Raw genomic sequence first — 20,887 nt, 5'->3', positions numbered from 1 at the left:
CTAGACAGATTTGTTTTGATACTAGGGATATTTCTGAACATTTACATAGAGCCTGCAGGCAGGAAAAGAGGAATTACAGTCTGTGAATGTCGTCATTATTCCATCATGATCCCAAATACATAGAGGGTTTTATTTAGTTTAAATTACTCTAATTTCTGACTTGCAAAATGCTGTTCTTTACGCAATCAATATACATAGTTGGTGTAGACACCAGGAGCTGGCTGGCAAATTTTAGCCTAGGGGGCAAGCAAACAGCACTGGCCCATGAGTAGTGGCTCATCCTTAAACTGTTTACCTCCGCCAGCCATATAAAGGCGGCAGAGGTAACTGGGCTTTAAATCAAGCCATTTTTAAAAGACTACGACTGGTTGTGATGTTTTCATGTTGTGATCTCACACGCCTGTGCAGTCCCAGATACAGTGCTAGAATAATCAAGAGAACGGGGTTCCCGAGCAGGGCCGGTTCCGGGTGCTTTACACTGCTGTCATGGCTCCGCCAGGTGCGGTATCCCTGGCCAGAGCGCCGGCAACGCTCTGGCTGGGGATTCCACTCCTAGATGGAATCCCAATGACACTATCCACAAGGGGGTGTGTGTGGTACTTATGGGGCCATAAAGGGGGCCTAACTTTTATATGGGGCATAAACTTTGCCAAACGTCTATTTAGGGGCACAAACTTCCGTTTTCTTCCATTTTACTGAGATTCCCAGCAAAGGGGTCCACTGAGTCTGTGTCACCCAAGGGTCCACATAAACCTGGAGCCGGCCCTAGTCCCGAGTCCCCTGTATGAACAAAGCAGTGGGTCATGCATGTCACATAGAGAAGAAATGGCGCGGCAGTGTGAATGCATGACTGGCCGTTTCCTTCATACAGAAAACTTGGGACCCCCGTCTTCTTTATTGATGGGAGTCCCAGTGGTAGAACTCCCAGCAATCAAACACTTAACACTTGTTTTGTTTTGGCCTTTTTGTGGTTAGTGAGTTAGTGAGGGTTTTTTTTCCCAAACGCAGCATGCTTTGGGTATGGTGTTTTTTCTAGCTTTTTCTAGTGTTTATTCACATAGGTTTTAAAAAAGCCAGGAAAAAAAACAAGTATAAAATGTCACGTAATAAAAGACGCCACCAAAAACACTACTATAAATGCCATTAAAAAAACCTGTAATCTTTTAACAAACACTGGTATTTTAAACTGCATTAATTTCATGCAGTTTAAAACGCCCCCCCAAAAAAATCTGCATGTGAAGAAAGCCTTAGGGTATATTCACACATATCGGTTAAGTTGGTATTAAAAACTGCATATGAAAAAATGCATGCGGTTTTACGGTAAATAGAGGTGTTTTGTTTTTTTCTAGGTAAACCCATGCGTATTTTGACTGCACCTCAACCGCTACGTATAAATCCATCCTAAGGCCTGTTCACACAGCTGTGTTTGATCCGTGAGTTACGGACCATACATCAGCCATATTTCTTGTACCGAAAACAGTTCAGGGACCCATACTCCTAGCATTATAGTCACCCATGATCAGGGGCGTAACTAGGAAAGAAGGGGCCCCATAGCAAACTTTTGATTGGGGCCCCCCTCCCCTGGGTGTCACACAACCCCCCTTGTAGATAGTGCCTTTTTTACAGCCCCCCCTGTAGATAACGCCATACAGCCCCCACTGTAGATAACGCCATACAGCCCCCCTGTAGATAACGCCATACAGCCCCCTCTGTAGATAACGCCATACAGCCCCCTCTGTAGATAGCGCCATACAGCCCCCTTGTAGATAACGCCATACAGCCCCCTTTGTAGATAACGAGATAACGCCATACAGCCCCCCCTTGTAGATAACGCCATACAGCCCCCTCTGTAGATAACGCCATACAGCTTCCCCTGTAGATAACGCCATACAGCCCCCCTTGTAGATAATGAAATACAGCCCCCTCTGTAGATAACGCCATACAGCCCCCTTTGTAGATAACGCCATGCACACCCTGTAGATAACGCCATACAGACCCCCCTTGTAGATAATGAAATACAGCCCCCTCTGTAGATAACGCCATACAGCCCCCTTTGTAGATAACGCCATACAGCCCCCCTGGAGATAACGCCATACAGCCTCCTCTATAGATAGTGCCATACAGCCCCCTTTGTAGATAACGAGATAACGCCATACAGCCCCCTCTGTAGATAACGCCATACAGCCCCCTCTGTAGATAACGCCATGCACACCCTGTAGATAACGCCATACAGACCCCCCTTGTAGATAACGAAATACAGCTCCCTCTGTAGATAACGTCATACAGTCCCCTTTGTAGATAACGCCATACAGCCCCCCTGGAGATAACACCATACAGCCCCCTCTGTAGATAGTGCCATACAGCCCCCTTTGTAGATATCTACAGAGGGGGCTGTATGGCGTTATGTACAAAGGGGGCTGTATGGCGTTATCTACAGGGGGGGGCTGTATGGCGTTATCTACAGAGGGGGCTGTAAGGCGTTATCTACAGAGGGGTCTGTATGGCGTTATCTACAAAGGGGGCTGTATGGTGTTATCTACAGAGGGGGCTGTATGGCGTTATCTACAAAGGGGGCTGTATGGCGTTATCTACAGAGGGGGCTGTATGGCGTTATCTACAGGGGGGGCTGTATGGCGTTATCTACAGGGGGGTCTGTATGGCGTTGTCTACAGAGGGGGCTGTATGGCGTTATCTACAGGGGGGGGCTGTATGGCGTTCCCTACAGGGGAGGCCTGTATGGCGTTCTCTACAGTGGGGACTGTATGGAGTTATCTACAGAGGGGGCTGTATGGCGCTGATGCCTCATTTTGGAAACTACACCCCACAAGGAATTCACATACTTAACACTTGTTTTTTTTGGCCTTTTTGTGGTTAGTGAGTTAGTGAGGGTTTTTTTTCCCAAACGCAGCATGCTTTGGGTATGATGTTTTTTCTAGCTTTTTCTAGTGTTTATTCACATAGGTTTTAAAAAAGCCAGGAAAAAAAACAAGTATAAAATGTCACGTAATAAAAGACGCCACCAAAAACACTACTATAAATGCCATTAAAAAAACCTGTAATCTTTTAACAAACACTGGTATTTTAAACTGCATTAATTTCATGCAGTTTAAAACGCCCCCCCCCCAAAAAAATCTGCATGTGAAGAAAGCCTTAGGGTATATTCACACATATCGGTTAAGTTGGTATTAAAAACTGCATATGAAAAAATGCATGCGGTTTTACGGTAAATAGAGGTGTTTTGTTTTTTTCTAGGTAAACCCATTTATTTTATATGTTTCACCCGTGAAACCTGTGCGGGCAATTATTGCATCACAAAAGCATGGTGAGTCACAATACAACCGCGTGCATTTTCTCTGATGCGGTTTTCATGCGTATTTTGACTGCACCTCAACCGCTACGTATAAATCCATCCTAAGGCCTGTTCACACAGCTGTGTTCGATCCGTGAGTTACGGACCATACATCAGCCATATTTCTTGTACCGAAAACAGTTCAGGGAGCCATACTCCTAGCATTATAGTCATATAGCCATACAGCCCCCCTAGAGATAACGCCATACAGCCCCCTCTGTAGATAGTGCCATACAGCCCCCTTTGTAGATATCTACAGAGGGGGCTGTATGGCGTTATGTACAAAGGGGGCTGTATGGCGTTATCTACAGGGGGCTGTATGGCGTTATCTACAAGGGGGGGCTGTATGGCGTTATCTCGTTATCTACAAAGGGGGCTGTATGGAGTTATCTACAAAGGGGGCTGTATGGCGTTATCTACAGAGGGGGCTGTATGGCGTTATCTACAGGGGGGCTGTATGGCGTTATCTACAGGGGGGTCTGTATGGCGTTGTCTACAGAGGGGGCTGTATGGCGTTATCTACAGGGGAGGCTGTATGGCGTTCCCTACAGGGGAGGCCTGTATGGCGTTCTCTACAGTGGGGGCTGTATGGAGTTATCTACAGAGGGGGCTGTATGGCGCTCATTTTGGAAACTACACCCCACAAGGAATTCATATAGGGGTGTAGTAAGCATTTTGACTCCACAGGAATTTATAGAGTGGTGTAAGGAGCATTTTAATGTCATGGTTTTTTTTGCTGAATTTAGTGGAATTAGTCCATAAAAATTAAAATCTAAATTTTTTCCAATAAAACGTTGAAATTAACAATTTTTACAAGGCATAAGGAAGAAAAAGCGCCCCAAAATTTGTAAAGCAATTTCTCCTAATTGCGGCAATACCCCATATGTGGTAATAAACCGCTATTTGGATACATGGAAGAAGGGAAAGAGCACTATTTTGCTTTTGGAACTAGAGTTTGCTGGATTGGTTTTTGGGTCTCATGTCGCATTTGCAAAGCCCCTGAGGGACCAACACAGTGGAAACCCCCTAGAAGTGACATTATTTTGTAAACTACAGCCCTAAAAAGAATTTATCTAGGGGTATAGTGAGCATTTTGAGCCCATCGTTTTTTTGCTGAATTTAGTGGAATTAGGCTGTGAAAACTTCTATTGTTTTTTATTCTTTTTTTTTTTACGACGTTCACCGTGCGCTATAAATGACATATTTAATTTATTCTGCTGGTCGATGCGATTCCAGCAATACAATCTGTATATACTGTAGATGTTTTATGTTTTATGGTGTTTGCACGATAAAATCACAGTTTTAAAAAAATTATTTCGTTTTTGCGTCGCCATATTCTAAGAGCAATAACTTTTTTATTTTTCCATCAAGAAAGCTGTGTGAGGGCTTGTTTTGTGCGGAACAAAGTCGTTTTTATTGCTACCATTTTTGGGTACATGTGACTTTTTGATCCCTATTTAATTATTTTTTGGGAGCTGAAGTGACTAAAAATAGCGATTCGGGTATATTTTTTTATTATTTTTTATGGCGGTCACCGTGCGGGATGAATAACATTATATTTTTATGATTCAGGCCGTTACGGACGCGGCGATACCAATTATGCATAGTTTATTTGTTTTTTTTTTCATTCTTTTCTAATAATAAAGTACTTTATAAGGGAAAAAGGGCAATTTGTGATTTTATTACTTTGAACTTTTACTTTTTTTATTTTTGTACTTTTTTTAAACTTTTTTTCTTTAGTCCCAATAGGGACTTGAGGATCCAACTGTTGGATTGTTGTTGTAATACCCTACAATACGTATGTATTGCAGGGTATTAAACCTGCCAGTCTCACACTGACAGGTAGTGTATTAGGTCTTGCCTCTGGCAGGACATAATCACCTTCTGTAGATGGTAGACTGGAGGCCTTTATTTGGCCTCTGGTTGCCATAGCAACCATCGGCATCCCGTAATTGTGCTGCAGGGTGCCGATGTTGTTGTAACAACTTAAATGCGACGGTCGCTATTGACCTCCACATTTACGGTGTTAATCGGCGGGGATCACCACTGTGATCCAACCCAATGTTTTGCCCCATTCAAAAGGCTGTGAGATGCCAGGCATACGAAAGGAGCTAGGAGCACACGTAGATTAACGGGCTGCAAGCAAAAGGTCCAGCTCTGCAGCACGTAATCTACGTGGGGCGGTCGGGAAGGGGTTAAATGGGTTATCCGTGATGTCACAATTTTTATTAAGGACTGGAAATTAAATAAATTAACAAAAAAGCAATAGTCATGTATCCTTGCCCCCTGCGATCCAGCACTGAGGCTCCAGTGGCATTCGCGGTTGTTGCCAATCAGAGAGCTCAGCGGTTATATGTTGTGTATTTGGCATCATGCCAGAAATACAATTCGTCACCAGTGACCCCCGCTGAGCCCTCTCATTGACTCCAGCGCTATGTGCAAGACTGCTGCCGGAGCCTCAGCGCTGAATCACCAAGGGCAAGGATAGGTAAGTATTGCTTCATGGTTTATTTATTTCATTTCCAGCCCCTTCACACGTTGCGGTCAAATCACCATTTTTGCAGCGGTTTTTGCAAATAGTTTTATAATCATGTAATTTGCCACAGTTTTGCGAAAATCGCTGCAAAAAAGTGTGATATGACCACAATCGATGAATAGATGCAAAGTAGTCCCCCACATATAGCATGCACAGCAACGTCCCCCCATCCCCCCAAAAACAGTCTATAAAGCATTCCCTCCCCCACAGATAGCATTTACAGTCACATCCCCCTTTGAAACTATTTATAAAGAACCCCCTCCCCCCAAACATAACACATACAGTTCCCCCTACTTGCTCAACACATACCCTGGCGTACTTACCAGTTCTGAACTCCGTGGAGGAAACTTCATCCTGTCAGTGGCCTCATACAAGTTGCAGGCAGGGGAAGTGCTTTGTGTTACTGCTCCAATCCAGCCCTTTAGCTTCCTCCATCCTCCCTGCCTGCTAGGGAACTAGATAGGGCTGTGCACTGCAGTAAACAGCTGGGCCCCATATTTAATCACAGAACCTGGTTGGGGACAGGAGCGGGACCTTGTTCAACGCAGGAGTGTGTGGCCTCTGGCTGGAGAACACAGTGTACTGCGTAGAACAGCTCCCATTCCTTTCATCAACAGTCCCCTGTGCTGCCTCAGTTTTTTTTATTAATTTTTCAGCTGTGGTCCTTATCCTCTACTGGGGGACCAGCTTGGTGGGGCACATGCCTCCCTGCCCCCCAGTCCAGTCTGCCCCTGGTAGACACTGACTCTTTTTCTCTTTTTGTTATAACCGTGATTTCTAGAGCTTTTGCGTAATGTAAAAAAAATAGTACTCATACATTTTCATTTTGTTTACAAGTAATCTCACCAGGGGTTCAAATAAGGATCATGGGCAATTATGTATCATGGACTATCATGTATTACGGACTATCATGGCTATCATTAGAGTCATGGAAAGCATTCAATAATTCAATAATGAATGCGAAATCATCATCACAATTCTGATTAGATTTGTCTGATTTACTGCTTTTGTTCACAGTTTTTATGAAGCTTACTTTTGGTTTATAAAAATGTTATCCACTATAGTTATAGAGCTAAATAACTGATACTGATGCATCCCTTCCTCTTCTATCTCAATTAATTTGTTTTTCTATGATATGCTAGAAATGTGTTGTGTCTTTGCTCCATTTTGGGAAAAATTTTTTATAGGCTTGCATTTTCCAATTGGAATACATATGTATGTGACCCTGGTATAGCGCATAACAAATATAATCATTAGAGATGAGTAAAACTTTGGAGATATTCTTTGCAGCGAGCAAATTTTTTATTAAGGAGTCATATTTCCCTTGTATAAGACAATACAGGCTGTACTATTTAATACAGATTCATATTTAACCATAATAGTAATGACTGTTTTTCTTTCTCTTTTTCGTTCATTTTCCATATTAATAAACATTAAAACATAGTGGATAAAAAAACACCAGAAAAATATTTAAACAATAACTAGATAAGAAATATGCAAACAATGGTAAAGGCTACAAAGTAAATTAACAAGAAAGCTTGAACCAAAGACCCCAATATTTAAAATATTACTTGTTATTTAGCTTTACATCACAAAAACCTTAAAAAAAAAACCTCTTTGTTGTTTAACTTGAATCATATAAGAGAAGACACACAGAACTTGTGGACTTCTGACAACATCTATAAATGGATCAGAATATTACAGGTAAAGGTTTCATCCATGGGGCTTTCAGTCCCTATGGGGCAATGATTCTTTATGAAATTTTGGACTAATGTCATGATCAAGCTTGTGCTCTCGCAAAACTGATTCAACCTTTTAATGCAAGAACTTCAGGATGATATTGATCTGTAGAAACTGGAACAAAACATCAATATTGTGCAGTTAATTTTCTTTATGACAGGTTCTCACTTTGAATGTTCCTTCACATGTTACTATTTACTATTAGGCTGAGAACTTGGTAAAATGTTCTGAAAATATATTGAATGATATCATAAGTCACTGCCAAGATACAAAAGCGTATAAAAGTTATAAGCATTTAATACAAAATGCTAAACCTTCCAAAATAATAAAACTTTAACACTCAAGATAAACTCAATTTTAGTAATGTCATGGGGCCTGTAGAAGTTAGCGACTGTCACAAAGCCAACAAAGGATTATGTGGACTCTCTGTTACCAACGGATTTGGTGTAGGGCTAAGCTTGGGAGCGCAGTCTTTGGGATAGCTAGTTGTTCATCCTAGAATTCCCGAGTTGCTACCAACGAGTAGTCTCCATTAGCAACGGCTAACATGGACAGGCGAGGTGCAATAGTAGCAGACAGATGCAAGATCTGGACTAAGGCATAGTTCAGGGAAGATGGCAGAGATTCACTCACGGTTAACAGAGTCAGAGATCAAGGCAGGTGGCAGGCGGTCATCACGATGAACAGGCAGACAGGGATGGTCAAATTCAAGCAAGGCCAGTAACAGATAAGTCAACTAAATACACATGAGAGCAGTACAAGCAAGCTAAACTATGAACCTAACTGCTCAGATAAAGACCAATGAGGAAGGGTACCTTAAATACCCTATAAAGATGGGTGAAATGGGGTGCGCTAGCCCTTTAAGAAAGAGAAGTGGCCAGTAGAAGAACAGAAGGAGAGTGACAGTGAGGAAGACCACAGGCAGCATGGACCAGGACAGAGGTGCAGTGTAGGCTGGGAACAAGAGCATGCCGGGTAGCGATGAGTATATGGCATATTGTGCACTTAAAGAGGCTCTGTCACTAGTTTAGTAATGTCCTAGCTAATCTAAAAGGCGCTGTCACACTGATAATGCTAGTGAAAATTGTGTCCCAAAATGTTTATTATTTTAAAAGTTATGAGCTTTTTTCTAAATATGTAAATGAGCCTTTATTAGACTAGTGGGAGGTAACACCAGCGATTCTCCTGAGGTGGAGCCACCTCACAGCTTCTGACACTGTCCTATCAGCATGAAGCTGCTTCGCGCAGTATGAGACACTGTGGACCACCCAGTTCTGGTGGCATATGAAAGAGGAGATTTTAATCTTTCATATGACACCAGGATCGCAGTTCTAGCTGTGAAACAACCGGAGATATCAACAGTTGAATACACAGTCAGGAATGGGAGCTGTTTACTATAAGATCAGGCTGTGTTGCTGGGCAGAGAAGGGGGAGACATTGTATGCTGATTGGACAGTGTCGTACAGAAGACATTACACCGCCCAGAGTGAAAAGGAAGAGTCACCTCCCATTTGGCTATTAGTGCCACATTAGCATATTTAGAAAAATGATCATAACTTTGCAAATAATAAAAGTTTTTTCAAACAAATCACACTGTAGTTATCAGCAGCCAAGCGCCTATTAGATTAGTTAGGAGATAGGGAATTAATAAACTGGTGACAGAGCATCTTTAAATTATCCCTCAAAGCAAGGATAAATAACATTTTTAAGGGGATGAACCTGGCCAATAACAATGTTTATATGCCGTTTGCATTTGGTATAAAACTCCAATCAATTGCCAAGAGGTCATTGCCACCTGTAGATACAAGTGAATATGTGAAAATAAACATTACTGTTTTTGTCATTGGACGTATTTTTTATTATTGAGCTAAATTTCCAACACATTAGACCATGGAGTCTACGATGCTTAAGTACATATCCCTATTTTAGACTCCATTATCATACATTGGGGAAATATGGATTTAAAAATCAGCCAAAGTGAAATTTCACAGATTCACTGATCTGCATCCACAACATTACAACACACATACAAGCTTAAAATATTTACTCCTACTTATTTCTACTGAATTTCTACTTTCTTGTAGTTGTGAGAATGGGATTCTAAGAGGTAGAGCTATTTAAATTTACATAAAGTAGAGTTTCTAAGTGATTTTGGGGATGTCATCTGTTGGAATGGGGGTGGGGCTTAAGTGTCTCACAATTTGGGATTCAAAGATTCTGAGTTATAGTCCACCTGTGTAAAAGACAGCCGCATACACTCGGTAGTGGCTGTGCCTGGTACTTCAACTCTTTGCAGCTCAGTCCATTTCAAGTGAAGCCACTACTGAATGTACGGACCTGTGCCTGGTAAGCAATGAAGATGCTACCTTCAATTAGCTAATCGTGGGAGTGCAGGGAGTCGAACCCCCACCGATTTGATATTGATGACATAGCTTCATAAAGATAGGTAATCCCTATTAAAGTCCCGGAAAATCCCTTTAACTCCTTAATGACCACCCATAGGCCTTTTCACTAACCCCTTTGTGCACTTGTACGGCTATGTCAAGTATATCTTAATTCACATGTGTGTACAGTTACGCCCTAAAAATAAGCAAGCACCGAAGCTGTGCACGCGTTATCCACAGAGGGTGTCAGCTGTAATATACAGCCGATATCCCATTGCAACAGCGGAGAATGGAGTTATCTCAGTTTGCCCATGTTTAACCCCTTAGATGCCACACTCAATTGAGACCGCAACATCTAAGGGATTGACAGAGAGAGGGGGCTTACTCTGTACCCCATCGCCCCCCCTGAGCGATTGCAGGGATGTGATGGTTGCTATAGCAAACCATTTGCACCGCGTCCGTCACCAATGAAATCAATGGTGATGCAAACGGAAAACTATTGTTTCCATTGGTTTCAGTTAGGGTCCGATTCTGACGGGAAGCAACAGAGGAAACGGAGACCTTACGGAGATGTGAACGAAGCCTAAGTACTACATTTTGTCACACAAAGACAAGCCCTCCCTCAAATCTATCAACTGAAAAAAGTGATGGCTGTCAGAAAATGGCAATTTTTAATTTAAAAAGTGTTTTTATTGTGGGAAAGTAGCAAAACATAGAAAAAACACTATTTCAATTTGGTATCACCTTAACCACATCGACCCGCGGAATATAGTTAACATGCTGTTTATACTGCACAGTGAATGGCGTAAAAAAATACTGTGCCAGAATTGCTGTTTTTTTGTCTCCTCACCTCCCAAAAAATTCAATAAAAGGTGATCAATAAATCGGATATACCCCAAAATAGTAACAATAAAAACTACAGATGATTCCGCTAAAACCAAGCCCTTACACAGATTTGTCAACGGAAAAGTAAAACGTTATGACACTCGGATCGCAATTATACAAAATTATGACCCAGACTAATTTAGAGGTCCAGCAGTTTTTCACCAAAAACCCCATGTCATCACTTGCTAGACCCTATAGATGAGAACATTTTAGGGCCTTGTGCTGCTTATGGGGCTAGTGAAGAAGTCAAAGATTAGGCAATACTGGAGCGCAGATATTTTGTACAATACCCCGATTTATCATATAGCCATGTCCCACTATACATAAAGCTGGCCATGCACATTGTACAGATAGCATTGTATAACGCTTCAATGCTGTCACGATGTGCAGGCCAGATGGGAACATTCCTTTTGGAAACGGGGAATGCGCAAGCACATCTGCCCCAAAATTTAATCATCTCCATTGGATGCAAGGCTGCCTTATTGTAGCAATGCAACACTTTTACAGCGAAGTTCACCAAACTGCAAACAAGGGAAGGACCCAGGTGCAGTGTGTTTTCCAAAAGTGGGATAAGAAAGGACCATTTAAAAGTGTGACACTTGCCCCAAAAAATCTGGCCTGTGCATAAGGGATTGGTTCAAAGCGTACCACAACATCCATGGATTATTAATTTTGTTTATTAACCCCATTATTATATCATTCTATTATGTCCTAATGTACTCCACACAGTTTACATATGCCGCCCTCCTCCTGCTCCTAAATGTGAGTGAGTAGGGCGAAGGAGCCAAGGAGGGAATGACACGGCGGCAGCAGCGGTCTGAGTGAGGTCGGTGTGTGCTGTGACGGGAGTGGACCAGTCCAGTCACCTGACCTCACATAACTGATGTGAGGTCAGGTGACTCAGGTCAGGTTACTGGACTGTGCCGGCCCAGCTGTGGACCAGTCCGGTCACCTGACCTGAGTCACCTGACCTCACGTCACTGACTCAGGTCAGGTGACTGAAATGGTACACTGTCGGTATACGCACCGACCTCACCGCCGCCGCCATACTTGGCTCCGTAAGCCCTTATCCTGCTCCTAAATGTGAGTGAGTAGGGCGGATGGAGCCAATTAGGAAATGACACGGCGGTAGCGCGGTCTGAATGAGGTCAGGCCGGACCCTCGCTGGCCTTATATAGCCCGTGGGCCGGACGCTCCCCACCCCTTATTTAGTCGATCTTAAAGTAAATTACAATATTAAGAATGTTACCAATTTTAATTTTATCTCTGCTCCTTCTCTCTCTTTGGGGGGGATTGAAAAACGTTTGAAAGGAAAGGGATGGGTGGGTTTGTTATTTTCTTTTTTATAGATTGGTGATTATGATTTGTATACATTGTTATAATATGATGTAGTAACAATTTTGTAACCAAAAAAAAAAAAAAAAAAGATTGTTACAATCTAAAATAAAACATACATATTGTATCCAAAGATTGTTATATAGTATTTTAGTGGAACATTGAATACACAATTTCATTGCAGTCCTGAAATATAATGCAATGGCAGGTAAAATCTACAAAGTGAGCACAAGTTTAACTAAATTTATGTATGTTACATTTATATCTAGATTTTCAAATTGGGCAGTCATTTTCTTAATAGCAACAGTATTTAAAGAGGATCTGTCACTAGGTCATATAAGTTGAAATGGTTTACTGACGTGAATAGCACTGTCTCGCTGATTCCAGTGCTGTTTTTTTTTCCCGGCCCCCGCTTTCCCGATCCAGAAATGGCCCACTGTTGTGCTTGCTTATTTTATGCTAATTTGCTGCAGTTAGCCAACAGGGCATAAGCTACCCTCAAGCTGCCTTGAACTGATTGATCAGGATCCGAGGCAGTGAAGCTAGCTCCACCCCATTACTACACAAATTAGCATATAGGGAGCCAACACAATAGTGGGCCATATCTCTGGAACGGGAGGAGGGGGGTAAGGAACAAAAAAAGTGCTGTAATCAGGGAGAGAGCGCTATTCAGGTCAGTAAACCAGTTCAACTTATATAACTTAGAAACCTATAGAGAAAGGAGGTCAAGTACACTCAAGATAATATATAATAGAAAAACTTCTTTATTAACAAATACAAGAAACAGGACAATTAAAAAATGAGTCATACAGTGTAAGTTGGCGTCAGCCCATGTTGTATACAAATATTCATGGTAACATATGATGTAACAAATGAGTAACAAAGCCCGGGATCAATACTGTTGTAAATTAGACAGTCTTGAATGCATATGGCTATATGTAACACAGCATGAGTAAGTGGTGCACTCGGTACCGGAAGTGGGGAGTAGCCATCTTGCTACCCCCGGCCTGTCGCCGAGTACCTCCGACATCACCCACTGACACCAATTACGGTCTAATTATGCCCATATTTAAGGGAGGGTCCCGCCGGGAAGACGCCATCCCCGGACGAAGGCATCAGCCGAAACGCGCGTCGGGACTGGCGCCTCCCCCATGTTGGTCATATGAATCCGGGTACGTAATATTACTTTCTTTTCCATGCATCTGGCTATCTGTTGGTAATAGGATTCAGATCTTCGACTTTCACCTGTATTTGCCTTAGATACTCCACATTGTGCTACCAATTACACTTACGGCTTACACTCTATAACATTTGTTAACTGTGTATTTTATATGTGAATGATTTCATCCATGTGTATTGGCCACATATATTTGATTACACTGCTTATAACCTCTACACAATAGGCAAATGGTGGTTCCAACCTGAAGATCTTTTCCTGCACCACTTACTCATGCTGTGTTACATATAGCCATATGCATTCAAGACTGTCTAATTTACAACAGTATTGATCCCGGGCTTTGTTACTCATTTGTTACATCATATGTTACCATTAATATTTGTATACAACATGGGCTGACACCAACTTACACTGTATGACTCATTTTTTAATTGTCCTGTTTCTTGTATTTGTTAATAAAGAAGTTTTTTCTATTATATATTATCTTGAGTGTACTTGACCTCCTTTCTCTATAGGTTTCTTAGTAATGCTATGGTCAGAGTACCAGGTCATATTGGGTTATATGTGTGTTCTCCTCAGTCTATAGTTATAGCTATTTGTGTTACTTTGACTTTTATAGACATATAAAGATATATATTCTTGGAGTTCACAGGATTCCTGCTTGTGTACATATTGGTTGTTTATATAACTTAGAGACAGGTCCTCTTTAATGATTGACTTGGCAAAATTTCCCTTAGAGCTGAGATGTGTTTTTTATTCTGTGTGGTAGCGACAATTTTATTGTTCTATCATTCTAATTTACTGTAACATTTGATACTAATAACATTGTAACATTTGACACTAACTGTAATATTACTAATCAAAATACATACATACAAAATACATACAGATTGTCGACAACATTTTAAAGGTTCCTAATATAATATGTTTGTATAGTATTACATGATATGAAGTATGAATTGTCAATACTTTACTAACAATAGCCTGTTGGAAAATGCCTGTATGCCTCTCGAATATAGTTTAAGAAATACAGAGGCCATGAAGGTGCATAAAGGCTCGGTACTTACAACACTTAAAAGAAGAACATTGGTTCTAAACTTTTATAAACAAGTGCAAGATTAACAACATTTGCTCATTTCTTCTCTACTTGTACATAAATGAAACTGCACAGTTAATATGGTCAAATGCCTGGAGCTCATTAGTGCAAAAACATTACAAAATTCCTTGTGCTGATTAGCTGTAATAACATTTTTATTGCAGACAATAAACGGAAGTCCTTTTTGCATGCATTATCAAACGGTTTATGCTCGTGCTCTTTAAGAAAAATAATGCACAAAAAAAACAACAACATAATCTCATTTGTGCGTGAACAGGATGGGGGAATTAATGACACAAAATGACTCACACGGGAAAACATTTCAGTAACATTTGCTGATTCATTTACTCTTATTTTAATAATACTGAATTAAGTTTAATTCACTACAATAATCCACAGGGTAATAGGTATTAGTGATAACAGTTTCTCTGGGATATAGAGAAATATATACATATATATATATACAGTGAAGGAAATAAGTATTTGATCCCTTGCTGATTTTGTAAGTTTGCCCACTGTCAAAGACATGAACAGTTTAGAATTTTTAGGCTAGGTTAATTTTACCAGTGAGAGATAGATTTTATATATATAAAAAAAAAAAAGAAAATCACATTGTCAAAATTATATATATTTATTTGCATTGTGCACAGAGAAATAAGTATTTGATCCCTTTGGCAAACAAGACTTAATACTTGGTGGCAAAACCCTTGTTAGCAAGCACAGCAGTCAGACGTTTTGTGTAGTTGATGATGAGGTTTGCACACATGTTAGATGGAATTTTGGCCCACTCCTCTTTGCAGATCATCTGTAAATCATTAAGATTTCGAGGCTGTCGCTTGGCAACTCGGATCTTCAGCTCCCTCCATAAGTTTTCGATGGGATTAAGGTCTGGAGACTGGCTAGGCCACTCCATGACCTTAATGTGCTTTTTTTTGAGCCACTCCTTTGTTGCCTTGGCTGTATGTTTCGGGTCATTGTCGTGCTGGAAGACCCAGCCACGAGCCATTTTTAATGTCCTGGTCGAGGGAAGGAGGTTGTCACTCAGGATTTGACGTTACATGGCTCCATCCATTCTCCCATTGATGCGGTGAAGTAGTCCTGTGCCCTTAGCAGAGAAACACCCCCAAAACATAATGTTTCCACCTCCATGCTTGACAGTGGGGACGGTGTTCTTTGGGTCATAGGCAGCATTTCTCTTCCTCCAAACACGGCAAGTTGAGTTAATGCCAAAGAGCTCAATTTTAGTCTCATCTGACCACAGCACCTTCTCCCAATCACTCTCAGAATCATCCAGATGTTCATTTGCAAACTTCAGACGGGCCTGTACATGTGCCTTCTTGAGCAGGGGGACCTTGCGGGCACTGCAGGATTTTAATCCATTACGGCGTAATGTGTTACCAATGGTTTTCTTGGTGACTGTGGTCCCAGCTGCCTTGAGATCATCAACAAGTTCCCCCCGTGTAGTTTTCGACTGAGCTCTCACCTTCCTCAGGATCAAGGACACCCCACGAGATGAGATTTTGCATGGAGCACCAGATCGATGTCGATTGACAGTCATTTTGTATGTCTTCCATTTTCTTACTATTGCACCAACAGTTGTCTCCTTCTCACCCAGCGTCTTACTTATGGTTTTGTAGCCCATTCCAGCCTTGTGCAGGTCTATGATCTTGTCCCTGACATCCTTAGAAAGCTCTTTGGTCTTGCCCATGTTGTAGAGGTTAGAGTCAGACTGATTCATTGAGTCTGTGGACAGGAGTCTTTTATACAGGTGACCATGTAAGACCGCTGTCTTTAATGCAGGCACCAAGTTGATTTGGAGCGTGTAACTGGTCTGGAGGAGGCTGAACACTTAATGGTTGGTAGGGGATCAAATACTTATTTCTCTTTGCAAAATGCAAATAAATATATATAATTTTGACTATGTGATTTTCTTTTTTTTTTTTTATATAATCTATCTCTCACTGGTAAACTTAACCTAGCCTAAAAATTCTAGACTGTTCATGACTTTGACAGTGGGCAAACTTACAAAATCAGCAAGGGATCAAATACTTATTTCCTCCACTGTGTATATATATATATATATATATATATATATATATATATATTAATACACTTAAATCGTAAAGTCACACTCATGAAATATTCTAACGCTATGTACCATTTCAGGTCAAGCACACAAAGTCTTGTAACATTACAGTTTAAAGGGGAGATCCACATTCATGGAAATTCACAAGATTGAACTGGAAATAGGCTCCACAGAGCCATTTACTAAAACTCTTGTTTCCTCCATCATAAATGAAGACAATCCGAACTGACCGCTAACTAATTCTTATCACTTATGTCCCCAGTGCAGTAGTTAAATGTTAGTGACATGGACTGGAAATTCAATCATTGATCCACTGCAATTCTTAGAGATTCCAGGAAAAGAATAATAGAATCCCATAGTTATCAGAGTATACAACGTGCAGTATTAATGTCTACAGTTTTTTTTTTCTGTGATATGCCATTCGTCAAAGTAATGCAGATAATATAAAAGTGATATATGGTTTGATCAACTCCTTTTCCTACTGCGGGTTTCAGGGTTTTCCCTTTTTAGATGATATCTTTAAAGGAGTGGAGAATATTATAGGTTTGACACTGAAATCCTCTGGTCATCTTGTGAAGAAAAATGAGCATTTTGATATCATATTACTTTGCTGTCCTCATTCGGGTTTGCAATCTAACTTCCCTTTAACAAACATACACACACACTAGGGCCATTGGAAGAAAATTGTGCCACTATTGCTGTCATGCCCATGGCCGCGGGCCGCCAGGCTCACTCATCTCCTGACGGTTGCAGCCATGGGTCATTGAGCGCTGGCCCCCATCTCCTCCTCAGTAGATGCCAGCGCTCACTTCTGCTTCTCTCAGCCGAGTCTCAGCTCGTGCACCTTAGTTGAAGTGCCAAATTAGCCCATGAGCACCCTGGACTTGCCTGAGCTTTGTTGTCATTACCCTAGTTTGTCTCTGCAGTGTCTTCCAGTTCCCAGTGTTTCCCGTTCCTGCTACCTTTAACCTGTATCCCGTGCTATCCTGGTCAAGTGCCATATTGAGTTGGAGTCGTGCTGTGCTGTGTGCAACGCCTGTCCTGTTACACCACGCCTGTCTGAAGCTACACTACAGGTACACCTATACGAACTATAGACTTTGACCTGTGTCCTGTTGGCCAGCTGCCATACTGTTTAGGTGGTACAGCCCAGTGGGTCCACGTACCCAACATGACAGTAAACTCAGGCCATGGATACCGCTGGTCAATCCAAGATGATGATGACGTCACAAGAGATGCGGGCGGATATGCTAGACCTCCGGTCTCGACAGTACCAACTCCTCCAGGCATTGAACATTATTGCACATCGGATGAATGTGCAAACTGCTGTTCCTCCTACTACACCTCCTAGCAGTACAGATCCTTCGTCTACTCCTCCTGGCAGTGCTGATCCCCAATTTTCTTTGCCGCTACCTAACCCCTATGATGGAGACCAGCCGTTGAACCAGTGCCAGATCCACTTTAGCCTGTATGCAAGGGCATTTTCGACTGATGGCGCAAGGGTCGCTTTCATCGTCTCTCCTCACTGGCAAGGCCCTTGCATGGGCGAACCCTATCTGGGAGAGACAAAGACCAGAGACACGTAACTTCCTGGGGTTCCTACAGACATTTCGCACGGTGTTTGAGGAGCCTGGATGAGTCTCGTCTGCAGCCGCCTCCTTGCAGGACCTACGCCAGGGAGACACTTCCGTGGGCGAGTACGCCATCCACTTCCACACCCTGACGCGAGAGTTGTTGTGGAACAATGAGGCCCTAGTGGCTACATTCTGGCAGGGACTGTCTCCTAAAATTAAGGACGAGCTTGCCGCCCAAGATCTGCTGTCTACCCTAGATGACCTCATTCTTCTGGCCGGCCGGATTGATATCAGGATCCGAGAACAGTTCCAAGAGGCTCGTAGGGAGGGAAGACTCCCTAGCCCGGTTCCTACTTTGCTGCAACCACTGCTGTCCTAAGATGCTGATCCTCCAAAGTAGTCTGTGAGGATGGACCAGTTTAAGCTGTCTACCCAGGAGAGACAACGCAGACGCACCTCGGGACTCTGTCTATATTGCGGCCTCGGAGGCCATCTTGTGCGTCTGTGCCCTCAAAAGCCCCAGAGCCTAGGGTTGGTGGGAGAGACAATACTGGGTGAAGAAGGACTTTGTCTAAATTGTCCAGTCCCGTGACCATAGTGTCCGGCGAAAAAACGAACCGGGTCTCTGCTTATCTGGGGTCTGTATCCGCTGCTAATTTCATTCGAAGAGATCTGGTGGATCTTCTCCAGTTGCCCACAGCACCTCTGGAGAGGCCTTTTAATGGTTGCCTCGGTGAATGGACTACCTCTGCCAGACCCGGTTGTAGCTTTGACCAAGTCTCTGAGGCTCCAAGTGGGAGCCCTCCATTTTGAGCTCCTCTCGTTTTTTGTCCTGGCTAACGCTGTCAACCCTGTGCTGCTGGGCCCGCCCTGGCTCCGACTACATGCCCCAGTCCTGGACTGAAATTCTGCAGAGGTTCTCCAGTGGGGTCTCGAGTGTCTCAACCTCTGCCTCACTCCTTGGCAGGATTGCCTTGTCATTATTCCACGTTCTCGGATGCCTTCTGCAAGAAGGAGGCAGAGACGCTGCCCCCACACTGGGCGTATTACTGTCCTATCAAGCTGATTCCTGGTTCATCCATTCCCCATGGTAGGGTATATCCTTTCACCTTGCCAGAGACTCAGTCCATATCTGCCTATGTTAAGGAGAACTTAGAGAGGGGCTTCATACGGAAGTCTTCTTCCCAGACAGGAGCCGGGTTCTTCTTTGTCATGAAAAAGGATGTTTCTCTGCGTCCCTGCATCGACTACTGGGGTCTCAACCAGATCATGGTAAAAAATAGATATCCGTTGCCATTACAACCTAATCCGGATCTGCCGGGGTGACAAATGGAAGATGGCATTTAACACCCATGACGGACAATATGAATATCTAGTAATGCCCTTCGGCCTGTGTAATGCTCCCGCCGTCTACCAAAAGTTTGTTAATTACATCTTCCGTGGCCTCCTCTTTGTTTGTGTTGTGGTCTATATTGATGACATGTTGATTTTTTCTCCAGATTCTATGACTCATTAGAGACATGTCCGTCAAGTTTTGCAGCGGTTAAGGGAGAATCGACTGTACGCCAAGTTGGAGAAGTGCGTGTTTGAGAAAAATGCTCTACCCTTCCTGGGCTACATCATCTCAGATCGAGGCCTCAAGATGGATACTGAGAAGGTAAAGGCTGTCCTGGAATTGCCACACCATCAAGGCTTGAGGTCCATACAGTGCTTCCTGGGATTCGCTAATTTCTACAGACAGTTCATTCCAAATTTCTCCTCACTGACATCTCCTATCTCTACCCTCACCAAGAAAGGCATGAACACCAAGGTATGGACTCCTGAGACAGAATCCGCATTTAATAGTCTGAGGAGTACCTTCACATCAGCCTCTATCCTCCATCATCCAGATGTGTCTCGACAGTTCTCATTGGAGGTGGATGCCTTCTCTGTCGGTGCTGGCGCACTCCTGTTTCAGAGAGGTTTCAAGGGCAAGACTTTGGTATGTGGCTATTACTCTAGACTCTTCTCTTCCGCAGAACGCAACTACTCGATTGGGGATCGAGTGTTACTGGCAATCAAATTGGCTCTGGAGTAGTGGAGACATCTACTAGAGGGCGCAGTTCATCCCATCTTAATATTCACAGACCACTAGAACCTCACCTGTCTCCAAACGGCCCAATGACTGAATCCCCTTCAAACCCGGTGGTCGCTGTTCTTTACACGGTTCCAGTTTGAGCTCCACTACCGTCTGGCCGACAAGAATGTGAGGGCCGATGCCTTGTCCAGGTTGTTCAAGACAGAGGACACTATGAAGTCTCCACAGAATATCATTGATCCATCCTGCATCATCCTTGTCAGCCCTCTGCAAGTTAGAAACATTCCCCCAGGGAGGACTTTTGTGTATCTGACATACCGAAGAAGAATCCTCCGCTGGGGACATAGTTCCAAACTGGCAGGTCACGCGGGTGCCCATAAGACCTGAGACTTGATTGCTCATCTGTTCTGGTGGCCCCACCCTGCCCAAAGACATCAAGGACTTTGTCTCCTCCTGCATGGTGTGCGCAGCAAATAAAGTCACCCACTGCAAACCGGCTAGCCTGCTCCAGCCGCAGCCTGTGCCCGATGCCCCCTTGCAACATATTGCTATGGACTTTGTCACGGACCTGCCTCCCTCTGCTGGATGCAGTACGGTCTGGGTGGTGATCAAGTACGGTCTCCAAGATGGCTCATTTTGTTCCACTGA

This window comes from Rhinoderma darwinii, chromosome 1, assembly GCF_050947455.1.
Source record: "Rhinoderma darwinii isolate aRhiDar2 chromosome 1, aRhiDar2.hap1, whole genome shotgun sequence".
Classification (NCBI taxonomy): Eukaryota; Metazoa; Chordata; class Amphibia; order Anura; family Rhinodermatidae; genus Rhinoderma; species Rhinoderma darwinii.
Note: the sequence above shows the minus strand (reverse complement) of the source record.